Source organism: Sus scrofa, chromosome 6 (genome assembly GCF_000003025.6).
Source record: "Sus scrofa isolate TJ Tabasco breed Duroc chromosome 6, Sscrofa11.1, whole genome shotgun sequence".
In the NCBI taxonomy this organism is placed as follows: Eukaryota; Metazoa; Chordata; class Mammalia; order Artiodactyla; family Suidae; genus Sus; species Sus scrofa.
In genome coordinates, this window is record NC_010448.4 from 11,141,326 (window position 1) to 11,165,508 (window position 24,183).

At 37.1% G+C, this 24,183-nt stretch overlaps 1 long non-coding RNA gene across 1 annotated transcript in view; it reads left to right on the plus strand.

Annotated features, from left to right (window-relative positions):
* The window catches only part of LOC110261267, a 213,980-nt gene that overhangs the window by 139,216 nt on the left and 50,581 nt on the right, over positions 1-24,183 (plus strand). Inside the window, exon 2 of the long non-coding RNA XR_002345303.1 lies at positions 3,824-3,960. This is a non-coding gene — a long non-coding RNA (uncharacterized LOC110261267). The remainder of the gene's footprint in view (positions 1-3,823; positions 3,961-24,183) is intronic.

Sequence of the window (24,183 nt, forward strand, 5' to 3'; positions counted from 1 at the left end):
AGGACTCTTCTCCTTTTTTTTGTCTTAAAATTGTACCTTAAATGTTTCATTCTAAGTAGAGTATTAACATAACCTGAGAAGAGATGTGCCCCCGCACTTGACTTGCTCCCAGAGCACCATATAGAATCTCTTTCATCACATGTCGCTCAGTTGTCATTAAATAATGAAAAATGTAACGTCTTGCTCCTTCTCCATGTACTCCCATCACCATCCTTCTAATGGTATGATTTAGTAGCTCTGCGTTCATGGTTATTCGCTGCTCTCCTGTAAGGCATGTGGAGACAGGGCTGCCCTGTCCTGTTCGTTACTTTACCTGGAGTCTATCACAGTCACTGGTGCAGAAGTAGATCCACCATGAGTATTTAAAGAAGGAATGAAACTTGAACTTAACTCAATTGCAATTGTCCTGGTTTAGACCCTACTAAAATTGTATTGGACCACTGAAAGATTTTGCAATTTAGCATGGTGTGTGTGTGTTAGTGGAAGGAGTTCCATTCATTGTAAGATCTTTAGCATAATGCTTGGCTTCTATCCACTAGATGCCAATAGCTCCTCCTCCAGTCCTGATAATCAAAAATGTCTCTAGGTGGTATTAACTGTGGTCTTGGTTATCAAAGTTGCTCCCCTGAGAATCAGTAGACTTACTTAGTGATCTAGTACATGTCTTCCTCTGATCAAAATTGGTCACATTGTTAATAATAATGTTTTATTATTAAATCCAATAATATTAAATCTAATAATAAAATCTTATTGTTAACAATAATAATAAGAAAAATGCCGGTTGTGTCTCTGCCTTGCCTAAATGCCTTTTACCGGCTTACCACGTCTATAGCATTTATAATGTGCACTCTGAATAACAACATTGTCGTAAGTAGCTTCTGAGATGTTACCACTGTACTTACTGTCTCTGTCATGAATTGCTTCCTTGACCTTTAGCAAGTGCCTAGATCCCCTTGGATTCCACATTCCTTATTCTGAAAGCTAAGCTAAATGATTTGTTATATTCTTCTCACTGTAAAATTCTCAGATTCTTGATACATTTTGGTTACCCATGCAAATTGGCAAACACTGTCTTTACATGTTTAGCATTATGTTCAGGCAAAACTTATTTTTAAAGTATTTGTAAAAATCACATTTGTGTGTGCTGGATGCTTTCTAAGAACTCAAAGGTTGATTGAAATGTTTTTCTGATGAGGTGCCAAGAAACCACTGCAACACTTTGCATAGGATATTATTTAGAAAATAAAGCTTGTTCTTTCTCTAATAGACTCTAAATAGTAGAGTGCTATGTTATTAAAAGATAGGACCCTGAATCTTGGTAACTTACTCTGTGGCCTTGGGGAAGTGATTGCACTTCTTTGAACCTAATTTCTCCCATCCATGGGTTAGGAATTATAACGGAACTTTATATGGTTGTTGTGAGGTTTAGAGTTTGGCACAATGCCTGGTGCATCATCAGTGTTCAAAAAATTTTACTCTTTTTGTGTTTTTTTTTTTTTTTACTAAGACATTTTTTTTAGCAGTGGTAACTGTGCCTTAATCAGCAAATTTTTCTTGTAGTGGCACATATAAGAAATTACTTACCTTATAGTCACTGGCATCATATATTGGAGGTTAGTATTACGAGATTTTCATTGCACATGAGCTCACAGTGCCCAGCAATATAGGTGCACAATATAAACTTGTAGAATTAACCATCATGCCTTGGGGTATGTACACGTTTCAGTGACCTGCAGACACGTGTTGTTCTACTTGATGGACAAGTGTAGTTTTATTGACCTATATGGAAACCAACAAAAGTCATGTCCTGTTTATAACCAAGATGGTCAGATTAAAAGTCTCATTATAAAGTTATCCTCATTTGCATGGAATGTCCTTTAGTTGTAACATTTAATTAATATCATAAGTCATCAAAGGTGCTGCATAATAATATATGCCACTATCCTATTTGGCTAATCCCAGAGGGGCATATGTTTATTTAGATTTCCCATACCGGGGAGATTAAGGCCTGAAGATGCTGCATTAGAACCTACAGTTCTCTTTGTTTATTTTTCCCAAGGCTGCTAATTATGTTCTCAAAATATGATTAGTTGAGGCAATTAGAATGCAAAGCACATTCTATCCTCCCGTGCCTTTACATCTTCAGTCACGTGGCTCTTCGGCTCATAGAATCTAACAATAGTCCATTATCAAGAAAGATGATCTGTACACATGTGAGAAGAAAGGGATGAAATGTTGGCTCAAAATGTGTCAGTGAATTCTGAAACAAAATGACTGTTTTAAAAAAATTAAATACAACTTAAATATTCATTGAGTGGCTGTTCATAGTTCTCAAGTTGGGCTGAACAATAGAATCACCCAGTGATTATTTCGAAACAGTAGCAATGGCTTTGTCTTAGAGCAATCAAATCAGAATTTCTGAGGGAATATCTGTGCATAGTGATGTCCTCTAAAAGCTGCCCGAGTGATTTCACTATGAAGCCAGGGTTGAGAACCAATGAAATAAGTTAGGAATAGTGCTTGCAGAGATATGGTAAAGAAGCACCAAATGTATATATGAAATGCCCTAGTCTCTGTACTAAAGGTGCTTCTACTCGTGGATTCTGGTAGTGGGAGAGGCAAACTAGACCCCTGTTTGCTGGCATGATGGTTTGTCTAATCTTTGCAAGCAGGAAGAGTCAACTTTGGTTTTGAAACTTGTGTCAATTCTTGGAAGAGATGAACTCAAAGTTTCCCAAGAAAATAGTATAATTAGAGAATTTTGTGATAATCCTTCATGTCTTTGCTACTCAGTAGTTTTTACAGAAACACAGGCTAAGGAATACCACATGTCTGATACTTAAAATATAATTAGCAACTAGCCCATAATGGTCTGATAATATGGTTCTTCATGGGAAATCAAAAGGGGAGCATTAACTCCCTGTCAGTGGTGTGATTTCAGCTCAGAAAGCAGACTGCGCGAGGTTAGTGAGGGAACCTGAGGAAGTGAAAAATGAGAATTATGTAACAGGGACCGCAGCTCTATTAAGGGGAACCATATGGGACCCATGAGGCTTAAGATACATGGATGCTGGTTTGCTTAACTCTTGCTTTAAAACTATTAGGAAGTTAGCTTTTTTTTCCTGTCACTGATTTCATTATAATAAACCGTAGATCCAAAGCTTGCCATGGGAGACTAATTTTATTTTATGATTTGAGGACAAGAGAATTTAAATAATATGCATGCCTATGTATTTTATGAAATGCTAAAAAAAAAACATGAGTAAGAGTAGAAGCTGATCTCCTTACTTGTATACAAGGCATTCAAGTTCTCTTCATGGTATTTATTTCACACACACTATTTTGTAGAAAGTATGTAAAGGAAGATAGGAACCATTATCTACATTTTCTAGAGCCATGCTATATAAAGTAAGCTTGATGTATTCCATATAATACACCCTTAGTAGACGGATAATAACAAATACTTACAAACATATACTGCTTTCGCTCATTCTGATGGAGGGGTCTTTCTCTCTTACCGCACAGGGTCAGTACTGGCTGTTTGTGGCATATGTGCTCCTATGCTTAATTAGTTAATTAGTTCACTAACTCAGAACATAGGAACCCTGGGGGAAAATGTTGACTTGACCTGACCTGATTTTCTTCTGTCGTCGTCCCCTATGGTCCAGCCTCTTCTTGAGAGAGAGAGGTATTGCCCCCATTTCTTGAGTCTGGCTTGGTCTTATGTTTGTGTTGGCCAGTAGAAGAAAGTCAAAGGAAATATCGGTGTACCCTTTCTAAGCCTAGGACTCAAGAAGTCTTGCTGTCTTGTCTTCTTTTTCAGACCCCTCTGATCCCCTTGAGAAAGTGCCCGAGCTAGTCTTCTGGAGGATGAGCAGCTCCATGAAGGTGGACGATCGCTTAGAGCCAGACAGCCCCTGGAAAGAGAGATGCCTCGCTGACCTGCACCACTGCAAACAGGTGAGCCAGTCCAGCTGAGGCCAGAGGACTGCTCAGCTGGCCCATAGACTGAGGAAGCAACAACAATGCATTTTTATTTTAAATCACTACATTTTGAGGTGGTTTGCTGTGCAGGAGAGGAAACGGTGTAGAACGTATCCTAAAAGTGGGATGCTGCCATAGCAAAAAAGTAAAACATGTGGCATTGGAAAGAAGAAACCTGTTAGCCAGAGTTGACCAAAAAATGGCAAGAAACTTAGCTGGCAAAGGCTTGGGAAGTGGTGAGAAAAAATGTATGGGATGCTAAGAAAAATGATGACCTGTGGTTTATCAACCTAATTGCCGGTTGTGATTCGTAGAAAATAGAAACAATGTACATGATGGATTTTAGGTGTTGGTGAGATATTTTCCAGGTGGAAATGAAAACGTCCCTGGATTTCTTTTTGCTGAATGTGTTAAGGCACGGCAAAGGTGAGAGGAGCCCATCTGAGTGAAAACCAATCACAGTTATAGATTCTGATATTGCCAGGCACAGCTGACATGCTTTGTGAGAGAGCTCTGAATGATCAAATTGGCTGCATTGGTTTAACTTCATCATCTCATCAGTTATGGCTGCCCACCGTGCTTGTAAGAAATCTTTCATTTTTCACTCTAATCTTTTGATACGTATCCATGAAAACAGCCACATTCATTTGCAGTGTTTTTAAAATTTTATGGACATTTGTCACTCTTTAGGCTTTAGCCTGTGGACTTATTTTGAGAATTATATCAGTTTATTTACAAGGTTGGTTTGCACACTTGTTTTACAAAGTTCCTCACAAAGTGTTTTTGTTGTAGTTTGCTTGCTTATTTGTTTTTTGCCTATAACACTACCTGATTTAAATTGTTTGGGCATCTAAATGCATCTTTCCAAGAAATCTTTCATTTGCTTCTGTGTAAAATTATCCTAAGTAACACCAGAATTACCCATAATATTGTTTAGTGCTAGAGGAATTTTAAAGAAAATGCAGACTCGATTTTTATTTCATGTACAGTCAGCACTTCTACATAAGTATTACAGAAGTCAAGTTAACATCTGCCAAAGTTGGCTAAAAGTATCAACTTAGGAGTTCTTCTTGTGGCTCAGCAGTAGCAAACCCAACTAGTATCCATGGGGACACGGGTTCAATCCCTAGCTTCCCTCAGTGGGTTAAGGATCCAGTGTTGCTCTGTGCTGCGGTGTAGGCCACAGATGTGGCTCTGGCTCAGATCCTGAGTTGCTGTGGCTGTGCTGTAGGTCAGCAGCTGCAGCTCTGATTTGACCCTTAGCCTGGGAACTTCCATATGCCGCTGGTGTGGCCCCAAAAAGACAAAAAAATTTAAAAAATTTTAGGAATCAACTTAGGTTAAGGATGGGAGGAATACACAATGTGAATCTTCAAAACCATCCTTTTTAGTATTTTTACTTATGTGTCTATATGTGTATATAGTCTCTATGTTACACAGCAGTGTATTAGAGAACCGACTGACCTAATATCTTTGGGCATTATGATCTCTATAATTAATAGTCTTTCAAATTAAAAAATTAAATACCTATAATTATAAAGAAATATTTATAGATAACCTGAGTCTATTTCAAAATCCAGACTGAAAAATGCTTTTGTTTTGTATTTCCCTAAGAGCAAGTTAGTGCTTCTGAGAATGAAGGATTTAGGATTAAACAGATGGATTTCATTCTGTCCACACTCACTACATTTACTTAAAATCAGTAGCACTTCTGGGAGTTGCCACCATGGCACAGTTGGTTAAGAATCTGACGGCAGTGGCTCTGGTCAGTTCCTGGCCAGGCACAGTGGGTTATAGGATCAGGTATTGCCACAGCTGCAGTGTAGGTCGCATCTGCAGCTTGGATTCCATCCCTGGCCCGGGAACTTCCATGTGCCACAGGTGCAGCCATAAAAAAAAAAAAAAAAAAAAAAAGTGTTAAATATAGTTTATATATGTTATAAATATATATAGTTTTCTGAATATTTTTAAGAAACAAAAAAAGATTTGCCTTGACGATGATTTCCATTTGAAGCGTATCTGTTAGAAGATATATGTTTAAATCATGTCATGTTGTCCACATTCAGTGTGTGTTTGACCATGTAAGGCAGATAATCCTTGATCTGCTAAGTTTTGTTTCTGTTTTGGCTGCCCCACGGCTTATGGAGTTCCTGGGCCAGGGATCCGATATGAGCTGCAGCTACAACCTAAACTGCAGCAACACCAAGTCCTTAACCCACTGTGCCAGGCCAGGGATGGAAGCTGTATCCCTGTGCTCCCAAGACACTGCCAGTCCTGTGATCTCCTTGCACCAAATTGGGAACTCCTGGTAAGATATTTTACCTATACCACAGAAGTGTAAGAGAAGCTTGAACTTTTACCTGTAGGTATTTTTTAATATTTTATTTTTTTAATTGAAGTTTATGGTTGATTTACAGTGTTTCAAGGATGCAGCAAAGTGATTCGGGTATATATTATCTATATCTATTACATAGATAGATTTTTTTTCAGATTCTTTTCCACTATAGGTTATTACAAGGTATTGAATATAGTTAGTTCCCTACGCTATACAATAAGTCCTTGTTATTGGTAAACATTTTTGTACAATGTTTCTTGGGGTGCTTCTAATGACAAAATATTCCCCATCATCTACAACCATAGCCCTTCCTTAGGATAGTCCCTGACACGTAGGATGTGTTCAGTAAATGAATGATTAGAGAGGAACATCTGATCTCCCATAGCAGGTGAAAGAAAGAGGAAGAACATCTAATATCCTTAAAGGTGTGATGACACTAAACGCATGGTGCTTGGGCATCTAGGTAGCTGATGCGGTAGAAATGTCCTCCTGGCCTTGGGAACCCTGAATTCCACTCATGCATTCTTGACATTCACTGACTTTGAAGTCACTCCATTCGTCTGGGCCTTGGTTCATGTTATCAAATCAAACTTTAACAGGTCCAACTTTGACATGCAAATATCCTGTCGTTTTTCGTATAATATACCTCCTTACAAATGTGATTCTTGTCAGGGTTTTGTGTGCACGTCTAGCCATCTCCTTGGTTTTATTTCCCTTTTCTATTTCTTTGCTTTACTAAGCATGGAATCTTTGTTTTCCCTGAAGATTCTGCCACTGCTGACATAAATATCCGCTATTTACCTTGGGAAGAACCCTCACAGATCATTCTTTCTTATTTACTCGTTTTTACATAAGAGCTGAGAGTCTGACCTGTCACGTGAGTTAAATTTCTACAACAAATTGCTGGTAAAGCCAAAATTCTTTGTTTTCTGTTTTGTTGCAAAACGGGAGTTCTTTCTGCTCTTCCACTGCACCTACACAACAGCCAAGTTTATTATTTAGGACTTAATTCACATCTTGCTTTTGTTTTTCACTATCTGAGCAGATAGATTACCCTTTAAATAACAACCACCAACCTAGCAGAAAGAGTAAAACTCATCAGAGACGCTTAATACAGTTATAACTGGTGAAAGCTTATTTTTTAAAAAAAATATTGCCACAGTCACCAAAAGCAGATTCTCATTGAGTTTAAAAAAAAGGGGAGGGGGTGGGTTTCCCGTCTGAACTTTAAATACCATCATGTGATTTTGAAATGTCTTTAACATAACCACCACAAGACTCCTCAGACTTTAATTTAGGGCATTTTACTTATAGCTGAATCAAAGGGATAAAAAAAGAAAAATTTCTCTTTGTCTTTCTCTCCAATCACATGGACCTCCCTGTGCTATAGATTTAAATCCAGAAAACACATCTATTCTTTTTATGAGTATCACTATACATGGCATATATTCCCCGCCACCACCCCGGGATTGGAAGTAGGTGGCTGTTTCAACACGTAAAATGTTTACCAATGGCAGTGGCAGCTATTTTCATGCGTTTGCCTCTCAACACCGTGGGGAAATGTTACTTTCATCCCTCATCCTGAGCTGAGAATGTCAGGAAAGTGATGCGCCACAGTTGGTAGCAAACGTTGTTTGCAGCACTTGGTAGATCTTGATACAGGCTGCTCTCGGATTCCGAGTGGGGATTTACACAATTCATGGGGCCAGAAACAGTTGCTCAAGGAGAATACCTAACCAGTGTTCAACATCTGGGACCCACGGAAAAAGCCATTTTAGCTGCTGTAACTGGAGCATGGGAGGGTTCCGTTTTCTCCCCACCCTCTCCTGCATTTAGTTTCTATGTATAACTGAATCACTTTGCTGGACACTCGAAACAAACTCAGCATTGTATGTCAGCTATACTCCAATATAAAGGAAAAAGGAAAATGAAAAAAATTTTAAAGAAAAGGCATAAAGCCCTCTCACCAGCGGAAACAGATACTGTTGGTTGGCAGTAGGAGAACAGTTCACTTTAAGAGACAACTAAAGTGCTAGGAATTTTACTCTTGAAAATAAGTTTGGCTTAAAAGAACTTCTTTGTTTTTGTTTCTGTTATTTTTTAATTTTTAAAATTTTTTTTATGGCCGCACCTGCGGACATGTGGAAGTTCCCAGGTTAGGCATCCAGCCAGAGCTGCAGCTGTGGCCTATGCTAGAGCCACAGCACTGTGTTTCATTCTCACATGAAACACATGTCCTACATTTCTATTAAAACTTAGTCCAATAGTAAGCTGTAAATCATTTAATAAAGCTACTGATCAGTTTGATTGAAGGTGGATCAGTGTCACCACTGTCACATGAAATAAAATATAAGCGTGATGACTGGGTCATAAACATTCCACTCTGGTTATAAATCCAAGCACTAAATATTTTGTGGTCACCTGAAATCCTCGGTCACACATCTTTCATCAGTCCCCCACCCCACTCTTTTAGCCGACACCATTCTGTTCTCTGAACTAGTGTAGTAATTACACTCGGTACTGCAGCTCTTAATTATGGGCCGTGCTGCCTTTGCAGAACAGAATGCCAGCACTTGAAAGCATCTTGCTAATCCTCTAATCCAACAGAAAGTGCCCCCCCATCATAACTTTTACAATGTCTATATTATGCCCCTATTTAAAGCAGAATTTGGAGCTAGACTTCAAACTTATTGATGTCTAACTAAGGAATTTGTCATCTTTAAAATGTAGTACTTGTATCTCCCCAACCAAATTGGAAGGTCCCTGGAAAAAGACTGTATACAAAGCAGGTTTATAATAGGTGCTTTAGAATAATTCTCTTATGCCCTGGAGTAATGTTAGAGTTAGAAACAACAGCTGGAAAAGGCCACTTCAGGAAAATTTTCACTTGTCATAAAACCCTGTTGTGACAGACAGGTTTTTAAAAAATATTTAAAACCTTTAGAAAGTGTGATTGCTTTTTATAAGTTTTAACGTGAGTCATCACATAGACTCCAAGATCTATATTCAAATATAAAGTAATAATTTGATACAGGGGATTATTTGAATTATCCTGCTTTACCCAATTATTCACCAGCTGATCATGAGAAACCTCTTTCGGTTCACTTAAAATTTTACAAGGAAAATTGCTTCTCCTAGGCATCCACATTTCCAAAGGATTCAGGAGTCTTTGGAGAAATGCTAGTTATAGGATTGGGGCAGGAAAATATATGAGGCAGACCTGACCTGGTGTATTTTTTCCGTGCCCCAAAGTAAGGAAGTGCTAAAAACAAATAAACAAACTATTTTGAGAAAGGATGTCAAAGGGACACAGGATCCAAATGAAAGAGTTACCAGTGGCTCAGATGGGATGATCTGAGCAACAAAATAAATAAAGTGGGACTGGACAATAACACAAAAGATAAATATCCAAAGGGTCCATATGGATATTGACAAATAATGAAGAACGTATATTAGTGGAGAAGAGGCAAATCTGCCTTGGAGAAGAATCCCAAATATTTTATGTAGATATTCTGCTCCCAAGGACATGAAGCCTAAACCCCCTTCCTTAAGAGTGGGCTGCACATGGTGACTGCCTGTTGACAGATGCAGTTGGAAAGGGAAAAAAGTAGAGTCATTTGATGGAGGAGAAACCAAACAAACAAACATGACCTGAGCCCAGTGGTCAGGGTTAACTCACTAATGCTGAGTCATGCATTCATTCATGTACCCTTGATATGATGTGATAAAAATGACACTTTGTTTATATTTGGAACATTCCAAATATATGTGTGTGTGTGTGTGTGTGTGTGTGTGTGTGTGTATGTGTGTATTTTCCCCACAACTTAATTTTTATTCAAGTGAAAAAAACCAAAAAAAACCAAAACTGTAATTCCCACCAGTGGAACATAAGAAAACTCTATTTCATAGATAGTTTCATCTGTAATACTCTCTTCTCTGCATCTCTGGGATGTTCCAGATATAGACAAAGTGTCATTTTTATCACATCATACCAAATGTACATTAATAAATGTGACCCCTGTGTTCTTCCTGCTAAAACCCATAGCCCTAGGCTAATCATGAGAAAAATTTCAGAAAATCCTCAGTAGAGGGACATTTTACAAAATCCATGACCATGATTCAAAACTGACAAGGGTGTCCAAAACAGGGAAAGTCTGAGAGACCATCACAGGTGAGAGCAGCCTAAGGAGACGGGAAGACTCATTGTACCGTGTTATCATGCATGGGATCCAAGTACAGAAAAAGCACATAAGGCGAAAAATGAGAAAATCTGAATAAAGCATGGACCTCAGTTAATAGTAATAGATCAATATCCATGCGATAAAATTAACACATGCACCATGCTAATGTAAAATGTTAATCAGAGCAGACGTGGGTGTAGGTTTATGGGGACATTCTGTACTGTGGTCACAGTTTTTCTATTACTCCAAAACTTCCTTTTTCTTTTTTTAAGTATAGCTGATTTACAGTGTCAACTTCTGCTGTACGTCAGAGTGACCCAGTCACATGTAGAGACATTCTTTTCTCATATTATCTTCCATCATGTTCTATTACAATATATTGGATACAGTTCCCAATGTTCTAGAGTAGAACCAAAACTTTTTTAAAATAAAAAGTTGATGTAAAATAAATAATTTGGCAAAATGTTTGAACACAAAATTACCAAATTAAATATATTAATTGCTGTTAAGCACATGAAAAGATGTTCAACTTCATTAGCCATCCTTGTTGTGCAGATTGATACCACTGTACCTGACAACACCAAGGAATGGTGATCATTTGTTGCAGCTGGAACTCCCTTAGATTGCTGGACAAGGTGCAAAATTATAAAACTATTGAAGAAAACAGTTTGAGGATTTCTTAAAAATTCAAACATATACTTTCCCCATGACCCAGCAATTAAGCTCTTAGATATTTACTCAAAAGAAACGAAAACATATATATCTACAGACATGAACACGAGTATTCCTAACCATTTATTCATGAACTCATAACCCTATAAATTAGGAAGAAGTTTCCTATAAACAGATTGTGTTCAATAATAAAATGATTATATTTTATTTTTCCAGTAATTTTTCTATATATTGTCTCCAGAATATCATGACAAATGTTATATAAATGCAAAGATGATAATCCCATGTTTCATGTTAGGCTTATTATCATTTATTCATATCTGATCAAGGATAACCAATCTATTTTAAAATAATCTCCCTTTGTGGCTTTCCACTCCAATTCTAATTATTCAGCCATGCTTAATAATAGAAAGATGACTTCCTCCAACTCAGTAAAAGTAAGATTCCTTTTCAGTATGCTTTTTTAAGTTCTAGGTAGTGAGACCTACTTCAAAGGAAGCTGCTTGTGATTTTCTTTTCTGTGGGATGTTTGACAGACTTTCTAAATCATGAAATTCTTTGAGCTAATGAAAAATGGCTAGATGCATCATTGCATATTATTTTTATTTAACCCCTCTAGAATTGGATTGAATGTTTTCGTTTCCTTCAGTATCATACTCTGAACTGTGGGAGTTCCTGTTGTGGTATAGCGGAAACAAATCTGACTAGCATCCATGAAGATTTGAGTTCCATCCCTGCCTTTGGTTAGTGGGTCGGGATCTGGCCTTGTCATGGGCTGTGGTGTCGGCTTGGATCCCTTGTTATGGCATAGGCCAGCAACTGCAGCCCCAATTTAACCCCTAACCTGAGAACTTCTACATGCCATGGGTGTGGCCCTAAAAAGAAAAAAAAAATTATACTCTGAACTAAAATGCAGAATTAATGTATTGCATTTTGTTTTTTAATAATGATATGATATTTATAATTGTGATTGTTTTATAGATTAGCAGTCATATATATAAAAAGTAAAAATACATAATTGGGTATTCTGATTTTATTAAATCAGAGCATCGAGGTGACAAATATTTAATAATTCAAATTGTTGCCTTAAAGACAGATATTTTCATAAATGTTTCACAAAATATAATTATTATTTCAAATCCACATACTACCAGTTTTTAATTTAATAACATATTCTGTGCAGTTTATTTTTTGTCATTTATTTAAAAGCACTCAGGTAGCCTATACTAAAATGGTGAGGCATCTCCATATATCTTTACTGACACTAATAATTTGATGGCTCATATTTTGCCTCTAATTTAAGATTCTGGTTATTGGCCATGAAGATAATCCATGAGACCTGCTGCTACAGTGAATTGTTCTAGAAGATGTATTACTTTGTTATTTAGATGTTATTTATTGCATATTTCAAACTTTAAATTGTTGGGAGCCAAGAATTACTTTTAAAAATATTCTTTAAGTTCAAATGCTCCACCTTGTCCTGCAAACAGCATAAGTAAATCACTCCCCAGCAGCAAAGCAAAGAGAAGATGAAAGTCATAGGGACATACTGAGGTTATGTGCAAAGACAGTTCTGGACTATGCCAAAGTTAAGATGCATTGGCACATATGAGGATAGTCTTAAAATGAGCTGGTTCCTTACCAGGGAATTTCACATAAGTTGGAGGGCGGAGTTTCATTAAGAACAGTAATGCAGTCTCTAAATAGCAGCTCCAAAGCAAGAGAAGAATGTGTGAGCCTAGACTCATTCATTCACACCTTCCTTTCCCTCCCACATCTGGGAATGACATTTCTCTACACCTGGGCAAACCATTAATCTAGGATGTTTTTGCTTTTTTATCCAATCTGCCACTCTGTCTTTTGATTGGAGCATTCAGTCCATTGATATTTAAGGCAATTATTGATAGATATGTATTTATTGCCATTTTAAACCTTTTTTTCCGGTTGAGTCTATGTTTCTCTTCTATTCTTTTTTTTTTTTTTTTTTTTTTTTTGCTTGGATGGTTTCCATTTATAACACTCTAAAGCAAATCTAATAAAAACAAAATAGCAATAAAAATTAAATTTAAAAATTTTTTAAAAATCTAGGATATATTTTCGGTATCTCCCTCTTTTCTTAGTCTAATTGGTCACCAACCAGGCCCATTCTTAACCTCCACATATCTCTAGAAAACTAATCACAGGTAGTTAGACTGTAATCAGTCTCCTAGTTCATATTATCACTTTCTGGTCCCTAGATTATTGCCAAAGCCTCTGAATTTCCTGCAGTGGAGGTATAATTATCTTCTTACAATGAAAACCTGATCATCTGCTCAAAACTATTCTAACTGCTCAATTGCTCAGGGATAAAGAACACTTTTCATCAAGGTCTGTACAGACTTTCATGGTTTGCCCATCATTTCAGCCTCTGTCTCTTCCTTTCTGTCTCTTCCTTTTCTGTGTTCAACAGACACATAGGGCTTCCTATTTACATGGCTGGGCTTTGCTCTCTCCTGCCACAGGGCCTTTGCACAAGCTGATCCTCAGCCTCAAATGCCCTTGTCACTCAAAAGACCTTTCGCATGCCTGTCAGTTCTTCAGAGAAGTGACTCATGGTTCCTCAGGGTAGATGAGAGGCCCTGTTCACACACCCTTTCTTTACAATATCAATGCACATCTTTTATTTGAGCCATGTTTAATAATCTACCAAACACATGGACATTTGGCTCAACATCTTATTCTAGATACTAAATAGAGTGTCACAATTATTTTTTGATGAATGAAGAAATATTGATAAATCACCTCCTTTGTTCCTGGCAGTAATCTGGCTCCTACAGAACTAACAGCAAGTTCCTTGGGGATAAATCATTAGTAGATAATAAATGTTAGGAAATGTGTAGAAATGCTATGTTATTAGTTCTGTGGATAAGAAAGAAAACACATTAAAACCGAATAGAGGATGACAGGGGGACAGGGTGTAGTTTTGTATTGCCTGGTTCAAGACAGTCTCTCTGATGAGCTGACTGACTTTGGAGGAGTTAAATGACCTGAGACATTGTGATTTCTGGTCACATCACGCAGGGTCTTGCAGGCGTGTTGCTTTCAAACTTTGAAATTTATTCTGAGTGAGATGAGAAGTCATCGGAGAGTTATGAGCAGGGTGTGCTGTGGTCTGACTCAGTAAATAAAAGTGATGTGTTCTGAATAAATAATAAAGGCTCCCTCCAGTAACTCTGGGGAGTACAGACTTTATCATGGAAAAGGAAGAAACACGTAGGTGAGTGATCAGGTTACTACAAACCTGTAGGAGAGAGATGTTTGGCTTCCGAGTGTGTCTGGAAGGTAGAACTTGCAGGATTTGTTGGAGGAGATGGGGTGAGTAAATGAGGGGTAACCAGGTGACCCCCACAGATTCACCATAATCTGGGAGAAAAGAGCTAAGGATGGGTGTGTGCAGTGCATGTTTGGGGCAGATGGGTTTGGAGGAAGAATCAAGAATTAGTAATTATTTTTTAAATTATTATCTCTTTATTAAAGTATAGCTGATTTACAATGTTGTGCCAATTTCTGCTTTACAGGAAAGTGACTCAGTCATCCATCTCTCTCTCTCTCTCTCTCTCTCTCTCTACATACACATTCCTTTTCTTATATTATCTTCCATCATGGTCTATCCCAAGAGACTGGGTATAGTTCCCTGTGCTATACAGCAGGACCTCATTGCTTATCCATCCTAAATATAATAGTTTGCATCTACTAACCCCCAACTCCCAGTCTATCCCACTCACTCCCCACTCCCCCTTGGCATCCGTAAGTCTGTTCTCCTTGTCCATGAATTTGTTTTTGTTCTATAGATAGGTTCATTTGTCCCATGTTTTAGATTCCACATATAAATGATATCATATGGTGTTTGTCTTTCTGAGTTCACTTAGTATGAGAGTCTCTAGTTCCATCCGTGTTGCTGCAAATGGCATTATTTTGTAGTTTTTTATAGCTGATTAGTATTCCATGGTGTATATATAACCAAATTTCCTTAATTCATTCATCTGTCAATGGACATTTAGGTTGTTTCCATGTCTTGCCTATTGTGAATAGTGCTGCAGTGAACATAGGGATGTGTGTATCTTTTTGAATGAAAGTTTTGTCCAGATAAAATGCCCAGGAGTGGGGTTGCTAAGGCATATGGTAGTTCTATATTTAGTTTTCTGAGGTACTTCCATATTGTTTTCCATAGTGGTTGTACCAGTTCATATTCCTCCCAACAGTGAAGGAGGATACCCTTTTCTCCACACCCTCTCCAGCATTTGTTATTTGTTGACTTGTTAACGATAGCCATTCTGACCAATGTGGTATTACTTCATTGTAGTTTTGATTTGCATTTCTCTAATAAATAGTGATATTGAGCATTTTTTCATGTGCCTGTTGGCCATCTGTATGTCTTCTTTGGAGAAATGTCTATTCAGGTCTTCTGCTGATTTTTCAATTGGGTTGTTGGTTTTTTGGTTGTTCAGTTGTATAAGTTGTTTGTATATTTTAGGGCTTAAGCCCTTGTCAGTTGCATCATTTGAAACTATTTTCTCCCATTCCATAGGTTGTCTTTTTTTACGGTTTCTTTTGCTGTGCAAAAGTCTGTCAATTTGATTAGGTCCCATTGGTTTAATTTTGCTTTTGTTTCTGTTGCCTTGGGAGACTGACCTAAGAAAACATTTGTAAGGTAGATGTCAGAGAATGTTTTGCCTCTGGTCTCTTCTAGGAGTTTGATGGTAAGTTGTCTTACATTTAAGTCTTTAAGCCATATTGAGTTTATTTTTGTGCACGGTGTGAGGGTGTGTTCTGGTTTCACTGATTTACATGCAGCTGTCCAGTTTTCCCAGTACCACCTTCTGAAAAGACTTTTTCCCACTTTATATTCTTGCCTCCTTTGTCGAAAATTAATTGACCATAGGTGTCTGGGTTTATTTCTGGGTTCTCTATTCTGTTCTATTGGTCTGAATGTCTTTTGGTACCAGTACCACACTATCTTGATTTACTGTAGCTTTGTAATATTGTCTGAAATCTGGGAGAGTTTTGCCTTCTGCCTGGTTTTTGTTCCTCAGCATTGCTTTGGCAATTCTGGGTCTTTCATGGTTCCATATAAATTTTTGGACTGTTTGCTGTAGTTCTGTGAAAAATGTCATGGGAAATTTGATAGGGATTGCATCGACTCTGTAGATTGCTTTGGGTAGTGTTTTTTGTTGTTTTTGTTTTGTTTTAAAAATTAGAGTACAGTAGATTTTCAGTGTTGTGTCCATTTCTGCTATTAACTCTTGACTATGTAGATTTATTATAACTGGATGATGTTTGTTGAGGGTATCACCACATTGCACCTTCTTCATTATTATGATAATTCTGTTGTAACACTGATAATGTATTGGGGACAAGATACAGAGTTCACATTTAGACAGGTTGAATTTGAAATGCTAGAAAACATCCTAACAGATATTTCCAATTATCACCAACTTAATAGGGGAATAATCAAGGGACTTAGCCTGTTTCAGCCTGGGCTGTAAATATTTTTAAATTACCTAAAGACTTGTAGATATAGATAAGCCCTTATACATCTTTGGGGTTTGAATTGGCAATAACTCTTTTAATTGGGAAAAACTCAGGCTGACAAATACATTTAAAGTAGTCCACAGTTGCTGTGGCACCTGCTACCTTGTGAACATTAATAGCATTGAGATAAGAAGACATTCCATCAAGCTACAGGGTTGGATTACCCAGATAGATCCACCAAGGATGAGCTTGCATTTCAGAATTACAAGACCTATGAGGGGAAAATTCATATCAGCAAGAGGTGTCATGAACAAAAAACAAAAACAAAAACACCACACACAATCCAAAGAATTGGAATTTATGGAATTATTATCAACAATATTTATAAATGTTTAAGAGCTGATCACAACATGGAAAAAGGAACAAAAATTTATAAATATCTTTAAAGATAAAGCAGAGTATGTTTGGATTTATGATTACTGTTCTAACTTGTAAAGAACTTAAAAGTTGTCACTTCTGTGCTTACAGCAAGTAAAAGATCTGGAAAAAAATGAGTTGGACACATGACAGAATTGAGGTGACATGAAGCATCCTGTCTTGAGAGTCTTGAGATCTAGGCAACTACACAGCACGAATCAGGTTACCTGGAGCAGAATCCTCTGCAGCTATAAACTAGGCTCTGGTAGAAAAAACAGGCAACATGCAAGAATAGAAGATGAGTAATGGAAACAGAGAGACTGAAGGTTAGAAAGGATCAAAGAGAAAAGCTAGAAAGTGAAAATTCTCTAAGAAAAATGAAGAATGTTGATGGGCTCATCAGTTGATTGAACATTGCCAAGGAAAGACTCAGCTCGAAGATACGTAAATAGAAACTTCCCAAACTTAAAAGCAAGAGGAAAAAAAATAATAAATTCACAGAAAGATATCAAAGATAATATGTTAATCAAAATACAGAAAGAGAAAAAGAAAACCAACATTTAATGTAATAAGAGCAAAGACATTTCCACAATTAATTAGACAGCAAACCACAATTCCAGGAAGCTCACTTAGGTAAAATTTACACTTAAGTAAGTCATCTTCAAACTGAAGAAAAACTAAGATAGAGATTATACCTTAAAAGTATCTTAAAGGCAGGGAGTTCTCGCTGTGTGGTACAGTGGGTTAAAAATCTGACTGCAGTGGCTCAGGTTGCTGTGGAGGCACAGGTTCAGTCCCCAGCCCCAGCATTTGTGGGCTAAAAGATCTGGCACTGCTGCAGCTGTGGCTTGGATTCATTTCCTGGCCCAAGAACTTCCATGTGCTGCAGGTGCAACCATGAAAAAAAAAAAAAAAAGTAGCAGCTAAGGGCAACAGGATACCACCTTACCTCTAGAGGAATAAGGTTAAAAATTACAGTGGATTTTTGGCCAGAAACCAAAAGAGAGTAGAGTGAAATATTTGAAGTGTTAAAACAAAACAAAACAAAACAAAACAAAACAAAACAAAACATGCCAACCTAGGATTCTGTATCCAGCAAAATGAATGACAGCAGTGTTATAGGGGACGGGAGGAAGGAATTGGGAATCATCTTTTGTAAGGTATCTGCACTACCCATTAGTATAGTGTTATTTGAAAGCATTCTTAAATTAGTTGTAAATGTGTATTATAAACTCTAGCGCAACCACTATTTTTTTTTTAAGATAAAGCACATTTGGAAAAAAAGTTCATAGAAAAGGAAAAAAACATTGAAAAAACATATCAGTGAAATTAAAAACAAAATGGATCAAGTTGAAAAAATTAGATGAAAATAGACGTATATTATGTATAAGAAATCTGAAGAAATTATGCAGGTGTGGTACAGAGGTTTAGAGTTAGAAAATATGAAAGATGGCAGGCAGAATGCAGGCTATGGTATATAGTCCAGGCTCTATTTCTGAGGAAAGGTTTAGAATGCGATGATATTTAAGACCACAAGGATGGTACAAGTCATTCCTGGGGCCCTTTGGGCTGCAAAACAAGGCAAAAAGACAAGGCCAGGTGCGCTGAACACATCTGAGGCTTGTAACATAGCCTGGAATACTTTGATGATGCCCCAATTTGGATGGACCTGGGATAAAACCACTCCACTGAAAATTACATCATAATACTTCTGGTAACAACTGCTCAATCATACATTTGATAAAAGTATTGAAGTGCAAATCGTTTCCAAAATATATACAAGCCCATGTTATTATCATAAAACTTGGAAAAATAACATCTGCATATGACACCATTATGCAGTTATATTATGTCTAAAGTATTTCAATCCTCCTATTTTATAATCAGAAACATAGGATTATTTAAATGAACCATTCCTCATATAGATGAATGCATATCACTGGAAAATATATATATATATATATATATATGAAGACTACATAAATTATCAGAGGAGACCAGAAAAACATGTCAATAGGAATGTTGATTCTTTTTTATAGATCAATGCTTTACTACCATTAGATATTTTAAAGTGCTTTCCAAGGATATGAATTTGTATGGGAGTCTTAATGCATCTAATATTGTGAAAGAGGTAAATTGAGCACTGTGTGAATATATAAACATCTTTCTAGCCAGACAATCTGTTCTATTCTTCGGTGGGAGGGAAGAGGTAAGACAATTCTATGCATTAGCTGAAATCTCTGGACCTTTTGCCATGGCATACTTCTGAAGGAATATATTCTCTGGTTCATTTGCTTTTATTATTTTTCACTTAGAATTCAATCTGAATAATTGATCAGTTTTAATCATATCTGAATACTTCAGTAAAAAAATTATATTCACTTAAATAATACCAGAAATTTGAAATAGATAACCTGGAGTAAACTTTTTATTTAGCTATTACATCGTTTCTATCTTTGGTATTGTATGACAGCAGAAAAGTGAGCATTACCTTTGTGCTTGATTATTAAATTGTCTATTCAACTAAGTGAACCATTAGGTAAGAATGACTGGCTGCCCAGAAAGACAAAGACAAATGCTATATGATATCACTTATAACTGGAATCTAATATCCAGCACAAATGAACATCTCCTTAGAAAAGAAAATCATGGACTTGGAGAAGAGACTTGTGGCTGCCTGATGGGAGGGGGAGGGAGTGGGAGGGATCGGGAGCTTGGGCTTATCAGACACAACTTAGAATAGATTTACAAGGAGATCCTGCTGAATAGCATTGAGAACTTTGTCTAGATACTCATGTTGCAACAGAAGAAAGGCTGGGGGAAAAATAAAATTGTAATGTATACATGTAAGGATAACCTGACCCCCTTGCTGTACAGTGGGAAAATTAAAAAAATAAATAAATAAATAAATTAAGAAACATCTATACTAAAAAAAAAAAAAAAAAAAAAAAAAAGAATGACTGGCTGCCAATTTCAGACAGATATTTTCTTCATGATACATTTGCAAAGACATCCCTTTTAAAATATATCTAGGGAGTTCCCATTGAGGCTCAGTGGTAATGAACCCAACTAGTATCCATGAGGATGTGGGTTCAATCTCTGGCCTCGTTCAGTGGGTTAAGGATCTGGTGTTGTGGTGAACTGTGGTATAGGTCACAGATGCAGCTCAGATCCAGCATTTCTGTGGCTGTGGTGTAGGCCAGCAGCTGTAGCTCCAATTCGACCCCTCGCCTGGACACTTCCATATGCCGCAGGTGCGGCCCCAAAAAGAAAAAAAAAAAAAGAAAGAAGAAAAAATAACCTTGGTTTTACCACATGATACAATTTTTTTTTTTTTTTCAGTGGCTTGGGAAAAGCCAGAATGAGAGATGAACCAAAAAGTGAAAACGGGTATTGTCAATGGCTCTGGTTAGATTTAAGAGAAATCATCGGATAAATTAATATTAAGGGTTATGTGCTATATATCCCTATAAACACAGATAACCACTATTGACCGAAAATTCATGTTAAATAGATAAGTATGAAGCATAATTGAAACCTAAAGGTTTCATGTATGCAACCAGATTAGTCAAGCCAACTGTCCTTGGCCTCTGAAAAATAGGCCTGAATCAAAAGAAACTTTGCTCCATGATATAAACATTTTAAGAGAAAGAGAGTATCTCCAGTTTTGTGATTTTTTTTGTGTTCCTATTCACAAACTTAACATAAAGACACAGTGGTAATTGTGGAAACAAGTAACTCAGATGCGGCTGTCGGCTGTCGACAAAACCCTGAGTGGGTCCCACAGTTGGTTGTTTTTTTAACCCCTTCTGTAAGCTTGTCAGCCCTCGAGAACTATGTGTAAAGCCTTCCGTGGCAACGTAAGATAGAACTGACAGCCTTGTCGTGAATTGGAAATCAATACAGCATTAAAAATGCAAATACATTCTTGTTTAATATAATATAATTGTGAAGAACTTTTAGGCATTCAATTACCATTTAACACAAAAGTCTGTAATGATTTAATTAGGAATCCTTCACCTAATTGAGGTCAAGATTGTTAGCACTAGATATCTAATTAGCTTGCTTAGGCAGCTGTCTTTTCTGAAAACTCCCTGGAAAAATCCTTCCTTAAAAGATAGGCACCCCCACCCCCACCAGACATACAGACACACACACAATGTGTGTAAAAGCTATTGAAGTCCAAATAAAGTCTATACCTGAGCAAATAGTACTATAATACTATCAGATACCTGGTTTTGACAATATGTTATACTATCATTCGGGGAAGCTGGATGAAGGGTACCCAGGAAATCTCTGTAACTACTTTTGCAATTTCTTGTGAGTGCTACACAATTTCAAAATAAAAAGTTATTAAAAATGCACCCATGTCAACTACACTTATACAAAACTTTAAAAGATGAAAAAAATGCACCCATATCTCTCAGAATTATAAGAATATTTAAATCTTCTACTTTCTCTTTTGAGGTTGCATGATTATTTTGGACAATCAGATTTCATGAACTAAAGCCAAATTAATAAGGCATTTGATATAGTTCAAGTAAATATTGGTTTGGTTGATCCAGAACTCAGAAGACTTCAGATCACAGAGCATATCTAAAAGTTTTTGGAAAAGATTTTCCTAATGGTTTATATTCCTAATTTGTTTTTGGCCAGATTATGCACTTTCAACATCCTAGGTATAAAAGCTCAGCTGGCCATAAAATCCAAAATAAAGCCATCAAATTAATCTCCTTTGCCTAAGGGAATAAATAGCCCATTTTATGTTCTTTAACATTAAGACATTCATAATTATTTTAATGGAAAATACATAAAAAGTAACCGTATTTTATAATAGGTTAACAAGAACCAAGGGAGATTTATTATTGTGGAGTCTCGAGTCTCCAGGAGTAGCAATGACCAAATTTTATCCTCTGAAGCTGAACTCCAAGGTAGTTCAAGAAAAAGAGAGGGCAGTGGTTACACAAATTGTAAAATTATTTGTATATAATGTTTATTTCCATGTTGAAAGAGCTGAGAATTTTTTGGTTTATACTCAGTATATACTGATCAAAATTTGGCCTTGGAATTCTTTCTAAAATTTCCAGTTAACAGCTTTTAAAATCAGTATTCTCTAGAACACATGTTGAGAATGACTAGCCTAGAATCAAAGTATGCTTCCTAATTTAGTCTAGCATCAACCACCCCAATTAGAAATGTGTAGTATACATAGTCTGGGCTGGTCATTTCCAAACTAAGAATTGGTTACTCTAAGGTTTTACTCTAAGGTTTTTTGTTGTAATTACCAAACTCCCCTACTCATTTTTATTTTTATTTTTTTAATTTTCATTTCAAAAATTGCACCTTAAACAAAAGAGGAAATATTATTTATTTTTATCTTGGTTATAAATTATGAATTTGCGATCCCTATGACTAGAAGCTTTCTTAAGGGTCCAACAGGAATTCTTCCACTTTCCTTAGCAGTTAGTACTCTCCATCTATCCTGGCCACCTTTGAAAACAGCAAGCTCTTCCCTTCCCTCCAGGCTTCATGACAACTGTTTCCTCCACCTCTAATCTATGGTCCTGCTTTTAAAAATCATCTGTTGGCCTGGAACAAATAAACCATCAGATCATTCTCCAACAAAGACAGGTTTATTTGGGATCGGCAAAGAATTGCAATTCCAGGTCTGCACCCAGGGGGAGCCACATAAGAGCCCCTGCTGGGAAGGGAAGGGGAATGTTTTCACAGAGGAGAATAGGAAGTTTGGAGCAGGGCAGAGTATACAATGAGTCCATGGCTTTTCATTGGCTGAGTCCTTGCCAGGAAAGAAGAGCAGCCTTTCTTCTTCCTGTTGGGCTCTGCTGTCTTCACAGGGCATGAGAGCTCCCCCATCTGGTGTCCCAAGACAAGAAGGCTTTTGTTTATAGATCTGTTACATATCTATTTATCATTTAAACGTCACTTCAAGTGACATGGGAAGTTGTAAGGAACTGCAATAATACTGCTCCAAGTAGGGAGGTTCTCTGACACTCAGTGGGGACCTTCATTCACCTTCACAAAAGAGAGGAAAATGTGAAACCATCCAAGTCTGGATATTGCAGCTTGTGCCCAGGGAGAATCTGTGTATTTCACTTTCACAATGGGAGTGGTTTCTTTGAGTCACCCCCGGAGGAGTGAGTCACTGCGAGGGTGAATTTTGTCAGTGGGTTCTTAGGCGCCCCTCTATGGTCCTGCGAATGTAGATGCCGGGCTCAGTCTGGAAAAAGGGTTAGCCGAATAACGCGAAAAACTGTGCTATTTGGATATTCACATCTAAAGTGTTATTTGTATGCTCTGTTTTGTTAGAATTGTATGCCATTAATAGTGTCTTTGTATTTAACACATTTCATCCTCTTAACTATCCGCGGATGCCTGCATGCATTGCAAGCTCCGTTCAGGGGTATTTTACTTGTCCTGTGGCTATAGCTGCAACCACTCTCTTGAATTTCTTTTTCTCATTAAGACTCCAGTTAGTTCCACTGCTCTCATTCACATAAGGCCACAAAGTTGGAAAGGATGTGTAAGGAAAGGAGAGTGTTGAGATTTTGCTTAAGAAATTAAAATACTCTGTGAATGAACAGTGTTGTTCATTCTTCAGACACGTATTTCAAGCTCGCGCCCTTCCATAGCTAGCTGGGAACTTTCCATTGCAAATGTGAATATGTAGCTTTGCTATCCTTTGGTAGCAAAATATAGTCCCTTGATAAATCAGGTAATTTATCAGCCAGGCCCACCTTTGGCCTCTTCACCTGCTTTTCAAAACTCTCAGTTGGTAGTTACTACATGGATCATATATTTTTAGACATAAAGGTAAAAAAGAGCAGTATTCAGTATTACTCGATAGTTTAAAATAACATTTACCCACTGACCTTGACATTTTTATGAATATATATTCAAAATTAGGTCCTCCTCTTCGACTTCCTTTTAAACTTGATTCTACGTAGGTATTGTTAGAAAAGTAAGGTGTAGGTTACAAAACAGAAGACAGAGAGAAATACAGAATAAGTCAAAAGACAGACGTATAGAAATATACTTATAAAAAATGAAAAAAGTGTGTATATT